Source organism: Dipodomys spectabilis, unplaced genomic scaffold (assembly GCF_019054845.1).
Source record: "Dipodomys spectabilis isolate Male_0828 unplaced genomic scaffold, ASM1905484v1 ptg000095l, whole genome shotgun sequence".
NCBI lineage: Eukaryota > Metazoa > Chordata > Mammalia > Rodentia > Heteromyidae > Dipodomys > Dipodomys spectabilis.
The window spans coordinates 15136614-15145211 of NW_024870772.1; positions in this window are offsets into that span (position 1 = coordinate 15136614).

Consider the following 8598-nt stretch of genomic DNA (forward strand, 5'->3'; position numbering starts at 1 on the left):
TAGTCTAAACAATAAAATGTCTCCCTTTTGTGGTAAGCACTGTGGTTAAAAGGCCTACAGTGAGGAAGATAAATGCTCTTTTTTAGGTTGCTTGATACTGGAACCAACATAAACGTAGAGCTACTTATTTGACTTGCACAAGATCTTCTCCCTTCCCCAATATTTTATTTGTTTTCTAAATAACTGACTCCAAAACTGATACATATCAATTTGGCAGTATATTACTTTAAAGGGCATTAAGTGTGAGCTGAGTAATTAGCTCAATGGCAGAGTTCTTCTGGATTAAATCCACAATCCCACAAATGAAGTCCTGATTCCCCCCAAAGTAAACAATAACAAAATGCTCCAATTCTATTTACAAGAAGCAACCCTTCTGACATTATAAAAACAAATTTGTTAGTTGGCTTTCTAGGCTATAAAAATATCTCAGATCATCAACTCATAAAGAGAAAAGGTTCTTTAGGGTTCACAATTTTGGAAATTCCAGGAAAAGATCAGTTTTCCCCATTTTACATTCATGGTACATCCCAAGAGGAGTGTAGGACATAATTGAAGCTGATTATCTCACTATCCGGAAATAAAAAGATAGAGGCAGGAGTCTTTCAATGCCTCTAGTGATCATACCTCCAATGACAAAAAATTCTCTCAGTAGGCCCCCTCATTTAAAATTCCACCCCCTTTCAATCATATAAACTCTGTGGACTAACCCCCTAACATCTGGGCTTGGGGAGGGGGAGAGTGAAACTTAAGATACTGACCATGATAACCTTATGACATGATAAAGTATACCTAAGTCATATTCACTATTCTCTATTGTTTTTCCAATCCCTGATCATTCAATCAAATCATTTTAAACCAAGTAAAAGTTTAAAATGTTTTATAAAACTCCAATTTGCAGAATAAATGATGTATGCACACTTAGGTTTTTACTTCACCACTGTACATTAGAGAATAAAAGAATTTAAGCACATTGAGTAATGAATTATGCCTCTTGAAATCTCTTTCTAATTCTCTTTAACTGTATTGCTATATGACTTAGAGCACTTAAAATGTTATTCAAAGTTGTAAATTGAAAATATTGACTCAATTTTTTTTCTTCAAATGGTCAAAATTTGGTTTCTTCACGAGTGCTTCAAATTTAAATTATCTACATGGAGAGTAAACAGTTTTTAAAGTATAAAACTGTAACAAAAACAATATTCAGTCTGAAAAGAACTTAGCATAGGCAAAATCAAATGAAAGTTTATGTACAAGAAAAAACTAGAAAGGAAATATTTCTTAATTTCTATTATTAGGAGGAGTTACCATTAATCATTATTTTTATCTTTTTTAAATATTATAACCAGAACACAAGATTGTTGAGAACATCTATTTGTATTGTCCCCAAAGAATAAAAGAATATTTGTGACAATTTTTATTTCACAATTATGGTTTGTTTTCTTGGGAAAAACCCAAAACACAAGCTTTGATCATATTATCATTGGCATTGTATTATGCTACTTGAAGTTTATAAATATCTAGATGTGTGTACCTTTCCCAAATGTCACATTATAGTTGCCACCTTACATTGTTTATATTCAGCCTTTAGAACTCTACGACAATTCTATTTCACAGTAGATGGCTATAAATAAAGATATAGAATTGACTGTGATCAAATATAGTCTAGAAAATCTGTAGGAACTCTTAGGAAAAAAAATGGACTTACTACTACGACAAATAAAATCATACAAGTTGATGTTAGGCGAAATGAACCCCAAGATAAGGATTAAAATGATTTTTTTCTTTCTTGTGATTGTTTCCAACATATTTATAAGATGATTTCTTTGTTGCTTTGTATGTACTTCCCCAAGGGTATAAGCCCTGCTTTCACTGTATTTGATGTTGATAAATTTGTGGATGGGAAGGGAAAAAACAAACTGTTTAAATAGGGATACAGATGGATCCATTACAACAATGAGATGTACAAGTCGTTATGGTGAAAAACGAACTTACTTACTATTTTGGCGTGGTGGAGGGTAGGGATGGTGGGGGAGGGTAAAAGAGTGCAGGGTGGCGGAGTGGATAGGGGAGGGGATGGTATGAGGAAACAAAGGAGGAGGCAACAATGCTTGATAAGAAATGTACTCACTATTTTGCCCATGTAATTATAACCCCGCTGTATGGTATTTTCACAATAAAAAATCCTTATTTAAACAGTTAAAAAATAAATAAAATAAAAATCAGTAGTACTAATATTGTTATTTTTTCTTTTCTGTGCACTCAAATAATAACTTTAAATCAGGGCTCGTTTTCCTAGTCTTCCTATATGGTGTGTGAAATATTCTCACATTTCTATTTCAATTTTATCAAGTCTTTGAACAAAAACATTAAAATTCCAAGTACAATGCATTTTTATCTATGTCACACATCCCTCTATCTCATTATTCCCCTTCCTGTCCTCTCCCTCAATTTGTATAGTTTAATTTTTACATAAATGTATAATAAATATAATGATTGCATTTTCCCATCTGTTTCATTATTCTTAATAGGAAATACTTCCATTTATTAAAATATGGAATATACAGAAGATGGATATATAGCTGATTAAATATATTTAAATGTTACCTTCATTCTAAAAATTTAATAAAAAGTAAATTATCTAAATAATAAAGGATACATATGAATATCTATTTACCAATAGCATAAAATAACTTCTTTATAGAATTAAGATGTTAAAACAAAACTCTTAATGGGGAGCATTTATTATATTAGTATGAATAATGATTTATGAATTATAATTATAAAACATAGTCTTACAATACTGATATTGTAGCAAGAATGTTGAATATGTACTTATTCAATATTAGTGTTAAACTCATAAACAAATTACCTGAGTCAGATCTGGGGAAAAAATGAAATGTTGGTGTTTAGAAATGCAAAGATACAGTCTTTGTTATTTCAAGGACTTCATTTTAATACTGGCATGTAATGTGTGAAGTTACATTTGTGAAGTCCATGGTTGTATAGAAAGAACTTAAAAAGAAAACATCATACACTCTATGTATAAGTAAGTATAAGTGCTATATATTTTACATTTTTTTGCTCTCTATTCCTTCGTACTCTTCATGTTTTTTTTTTTTTTTTTGTCTTTTCTTTTTTTGGTACTGGGGATCGAACCCAGGATGTTGCATTTGCGAGGCAAGCACTTTGCCACTGAGCTACATCTCAGCCCTCTTCCTCATGTTTTTATAGTTTTGTTTCAATAGGATTTCCACTGGCTAACCTACTCATCTCAAGGTCTGGTTTGGGCACTAATTGACTGTTTATCATTTCTGATTGTCCAAAGTGTCAATATCTCATGCTCCTTAGAGGAATAATGGGGTGAATAATACATAAAACTGGCATGTACTCTGCATTGCACTCACTCTACATGTTATTTTTTTCCATAAATTAAGTATTATCAACCATCTCAAATTCATTTTGATTAGTGGCTAACATTTTGAGATGATAAATTCATCTTTTCTTGCTTTAATTTAAATTAGGAATTCATGTTTTAATTTCTTATATTCTGCTAAACTTATTTAAGGAAAAAAACCCTATATTGAATCATTAGTTGCTTGTTCAATAACAACACCTTTTTTGTTGTTTTTTTTTCTGTCTTTAATCATATCCTTAGTCTAATTTGTCTGTTTTATTATAAAGAAATAAATATTTTTGTTAAATATATGTTACTTAAGCTACAATTTTATATAAAATAATTATTTTGTGTATTTGTTAGTTTTGCTGGGTCTGAGGCTTGAACTCAAGGCAATGTTCCTGATCTTGTCTCAAGGTTACCTCTCACTTCACTTTTTACCTTCACTGCTAGCGTAAATGGGAGGTCAATTGGAGATAATAGTCTAGTGGAATTCTCACTTAGGCTAACTTTGAACCATAATTCTCAGATCTCAGCATTTCTGAACAGCTAAGATTATAGATGTGAGCCACTGTCTTCAACCATATCTATGACTTTTAATTTCAGAATTTATAAGTCTTTACGAAAGTTATAAAAAAGTCACAAAATTCATCTTCAATGTTATTTTCCAAATAATTATCCATTTTACATAGGAGAAAGCAATGTGTATTTCAAAACAGAAATTAGTTTTTTTCAGAAAAATATTTGATAGATTAAGAAAATTCAGAGGCACATACAGGCTCAGGTTTTGTTTCAAATACAAAAATTATAGTGATTTCAGTTTTTATAAAGCATAACTAAATTATGAATATTGTGATTAATAAAGTAAAAAGGAAAAGCACAAATTAAACTAAGGTCAGGATCTGTCCTTAGTGGTTCCTAAGTGATTAGGCATTTTTTTTTCTTTATGATTTTTAAAATGTGATTGAAAAGAGATTTCGTGGGAAAAAGAAAATTCTTTCAAAAACAATTAAGTTTCAAGCTAAATTGTACAAAATAATGTTTAAGAACACAGGAATGACTTGTTACCTCTATATCACAAATTTTTTGGTAAATATATATAAGCATCTATATATACTATATATTATATTTACTTATTTCTATATTTATTATAAATATACTTATATATCTAGTATATACCATGTTTTTAAAGAAAAATTCCATTTATGGTTTAAGACAAGGTACATTATTATCAATTTTGAGTAGAACATAAAGTAACAGTAGATTCAACAAAATTTTGCAATTTAGGGACAGTTAAGGAAAACTTGTTAAATGTTAAGTGTTGTGAAACATTTTAAAACACACCTCTAAACTCTATCTCAAATATCCTCTAAACTCTATCTCAAAGTCTTTCAGGTAAGTATAAGAGAGTAGCATATAATATGGATTTTATTTTACATGTATGACAACTGTTCCTAAGGCTACTGGTTTGAAAATAGATCTACCATTCTAGAGAATCTATAGACGATGCTTAAGTTATTAAAGTGCTTGAGAAAGAAAGGACAGATGTACATAAGGGTAAGAGAAAAGACAGCATACATTATATATTATAGATTATTAGAAATTGATTCTTTCACAGGATTTTCTCAGAAGGACTGTGGAACTAATTGTTAAAGCTTTATTACTCAATATGTCAGGTCCTGATAACTCAGACCTTTATATCTAGCTACTCAGGAGGTTGATACACGAAGGATGATGGGTCAAACTTAGCCCAGACAAGAAGGAGTCTGCATAAGTGCTAATCTCCAGTCAAAAGTCAGAATGGAAATGTGGCATAAGCAGTAGACTACATCTGTGAGTAGAAAAGCTGAAAAACTGTGTTTAACCCCAGTACCAAAAAGCAAATCCATCCATCAATCAATCATTTCATCAACAAAAAATCCAGTATTACATATTAATAATTTACTAATTTTAAAAAATTGGGATGGGAAGGGATGGGAAGGGGAAAAAAGGAGAAGGTAACAATGCTTGATAAGAAATGTACTCAATACCTTGCTCATGTAATTGTAACCCCTCTGTATAGTATCTTCACAATAACAAATAAATAAATAAATAAGTGGGAAAGAAGACACTAGCACATATAGCTTATTAAAATGAAAGTACTTTTAGGTCATTATTAGTTTCTTGGAAGAGTTTTCAAATTGAACAAACAGAGGCCTATATTGTAATTGAAAAAAATATACAGTAGTTTTCATCCATTCCCAGAAATGGGACGCACATGATGGCGTAACCAGTAGCAAATATACATACAGGCTAATAGATAATTTCATGTTTTCAGAATAGTCCTGTGATTCATGAACATTGAAGGAGCATTACAACTCCTAAATGCTTGTCTTATCATTATTTTTTGTGTTTATTCTGATAATGGACATCATATACAATGGTAGATCTATCCAAATATTAATTAAAGTTTAGAAACATATTTGTAGATGGTATGGCAGAACTGAGCAGCTTTGAATGTTTTAATCAAGTTTATCGTGTATTTGTGAAGGTAGCTATTATTGAGGTAATTGGAATGCAATTTTATAGTTGTGATCATTTTTATAGCTATACTATTAGTGGTTGTTATAGAAACAATCTACAAATTAATAGTTTGGTTGATTATATTAGTTCAAAATAAATGTGTTGTTTTTGACAGTTGTAAAGATAGAATAGCTGAAATATTTGTTAGAGATAATCATTTGGAAAAGTAATAATTGGTAGATTTCTCCATTTCACATTTAACTGAATGTAGTTAGTCAAAGGTATTTTGACTGAAAAAGAACATCTTAGTGGAATAACAGAGTGTGTGAAATCACAAATACTGGTTTTATTAATTTCAGTTAGTTCTCGTTTATTTGTTTTGTAATCCTGGGAAAATTATAGTGTCTCTCCAGTTATATTCCATCTCAACTCTTGGCCTAATGGGGGAGTGTGGGATAACTATGTAAATTTTGTCACTTCATAGGGAAAACATTTTATATAAAATATTTTTCATGAATTCATTTTCTACAAGATAATAATTGTTGTTACTTCCTACCATGAAAAAATAGCTTGTAAATTTTTATGTAAGCATATCTTGACAATTGTTACTGTGACAAATACATTGTTGGCAGTATATTGTTGATGGTTAAGTTCCAATATAAGGCAATCCTGATGTAACATCATTTGGAGGTTAAATGGTCCCTCTAAGTAGGATATGCTAAATTTAGTCTCCTTCTCTCTTTGCACCTGCCAATGTCTGCTACACATGGTGACAGTATCAGTGATTTTTCCTTGTACTTCAACCATTTTGTTTTAATATTTAAAAAAATAGTAAAAGAGTCTATGTGTAAAACTGTCCAAAAATTGAAGCCAATATACAGATAAAAGTGTTTTTATCACATGTCCCCTGGGAAGAGCAAAATACTCATGTAATTATGACTTGTGAAAAATTTGTGTTACCAAAAGTTAAAATTATTTGCCACCTTTCTTATTTTCATACATGGTTTGTATTATCTGTTTCTTTAGTCAATTAGTTTACGAATTTTCTGTATAATAAATATAAATGTTAGCTGAATAAAGGGAATATTTGGTTAATATGTTAAAATATGTTAAAATGGTAAAATAAGGACTCACTTAAATTTCGATTGACATTTTTCATACTAGTTCCTAAATTTTCAGCACTTTTAAATAATATTAGCTTTCTTTATTTCTAAATCACCTTGTTATAAACTGACATTTTATCTACAAATTCTGAATACATAAACCTTTTATATTACTTTGTGCTTTTTATTAGAATCCTTGAACAGCTAGCTATCTTTTACCTATGTAAATATTTACCTCAAAATTCTCACTATGCTTTAAATCAGAGCCAATTATGTAAAGCATATGGTGTAGCTGTTACTGACTGCACTTTGAAATAAATCTCCTCAGCATTTCCCATACTGCAACCCTTTTCTGGTCAGCTAAATAAAATCACATTTATTTTCATAGAGTATTCCAACTATTCCAACTGTACATTTCTAATTCCTTTCAATTTGTCTTTACCATTTTATGATTCATAAATTCTTAAAAATAACTTTGCTCCTTCATTTTCCCTATATGTTAAGCAATTCTTTCCACAACAATTATTTTAAGTAGCAATTTATAAAATACTCACATTGTGGTATATAATCCTTTAAGTTTATTTATATCAACAAATAATTGCAGTATTCAAAACACCTCACTGAAGTATAGCCTAGTATTTTGGTATGTTGAATGATAATACAATGCTGAAAATATTTGTTGCTGTTGTTTTTCATGCACTTATAATGTACAAGGTGGTTTTTGTTTTTTGTTTTTTTGTATGTTCTTCTCCCATGGTATAACCCCTATTTCACTGTATTTGATCCCGGTACGCTGCATCTTTTACATACATCTTTCTAATTTGGAGAGGGGAAGGGAAATAACAAAATGCTGAAACAAGGATACAGATTGACCCATTGTAACAATGAGATGTACAAGACACTATATTGAAAGCCAATTTTGCAACTTGGTGGGGGGGAGAAGTTGGGGAGGTGGGGAGGAAAACAAAGCAGGGGGGTAACAATGCTCTATAGGAAATGTTCTCGTTACCTTACTCATGTAACTGTAACTCCTCTGTACAATATCATTACAATTTAAAAACATATATTAAAAAAGAAAATCAACACAATTATCAGAGATCATTAAAATTGTTTATATTATATCACTATGACCTTACGAAAATTAATTAAATAGTTCAGAATACACAATATGCATGTGGTCTGGGGAAATGGCTCAGTATGCAGTGCTTGCTTACAACCAACAACAGCAACACCAAAACCAATTAATATATTTGGAAAAAAATAAAACATTTTTCTATAATGAAACTGAAGATTTCTAGTCACATAATAAATCATAGTTATTAAATAATACTTGTATAATGTTTATGGTCTCCAATTGAAATGCTTTAACAATGTAATTTTGATAAATAGTGGCTTGTACATGTTAATTTTATTTTAGAAATATTTTATGTCTGCCATAAATAGGATGTCTGCATATATATTTATTAAAATCATCTTTTCAATATTATGGCATAAAATTCTCAATATATTGAAAAGCTATGGACTATATTAAAATACAAAGGCCTTGTTGGATAAAACCTCTTAAGCTTTCCTCTCATTGATGATAACACTAAAACTTAC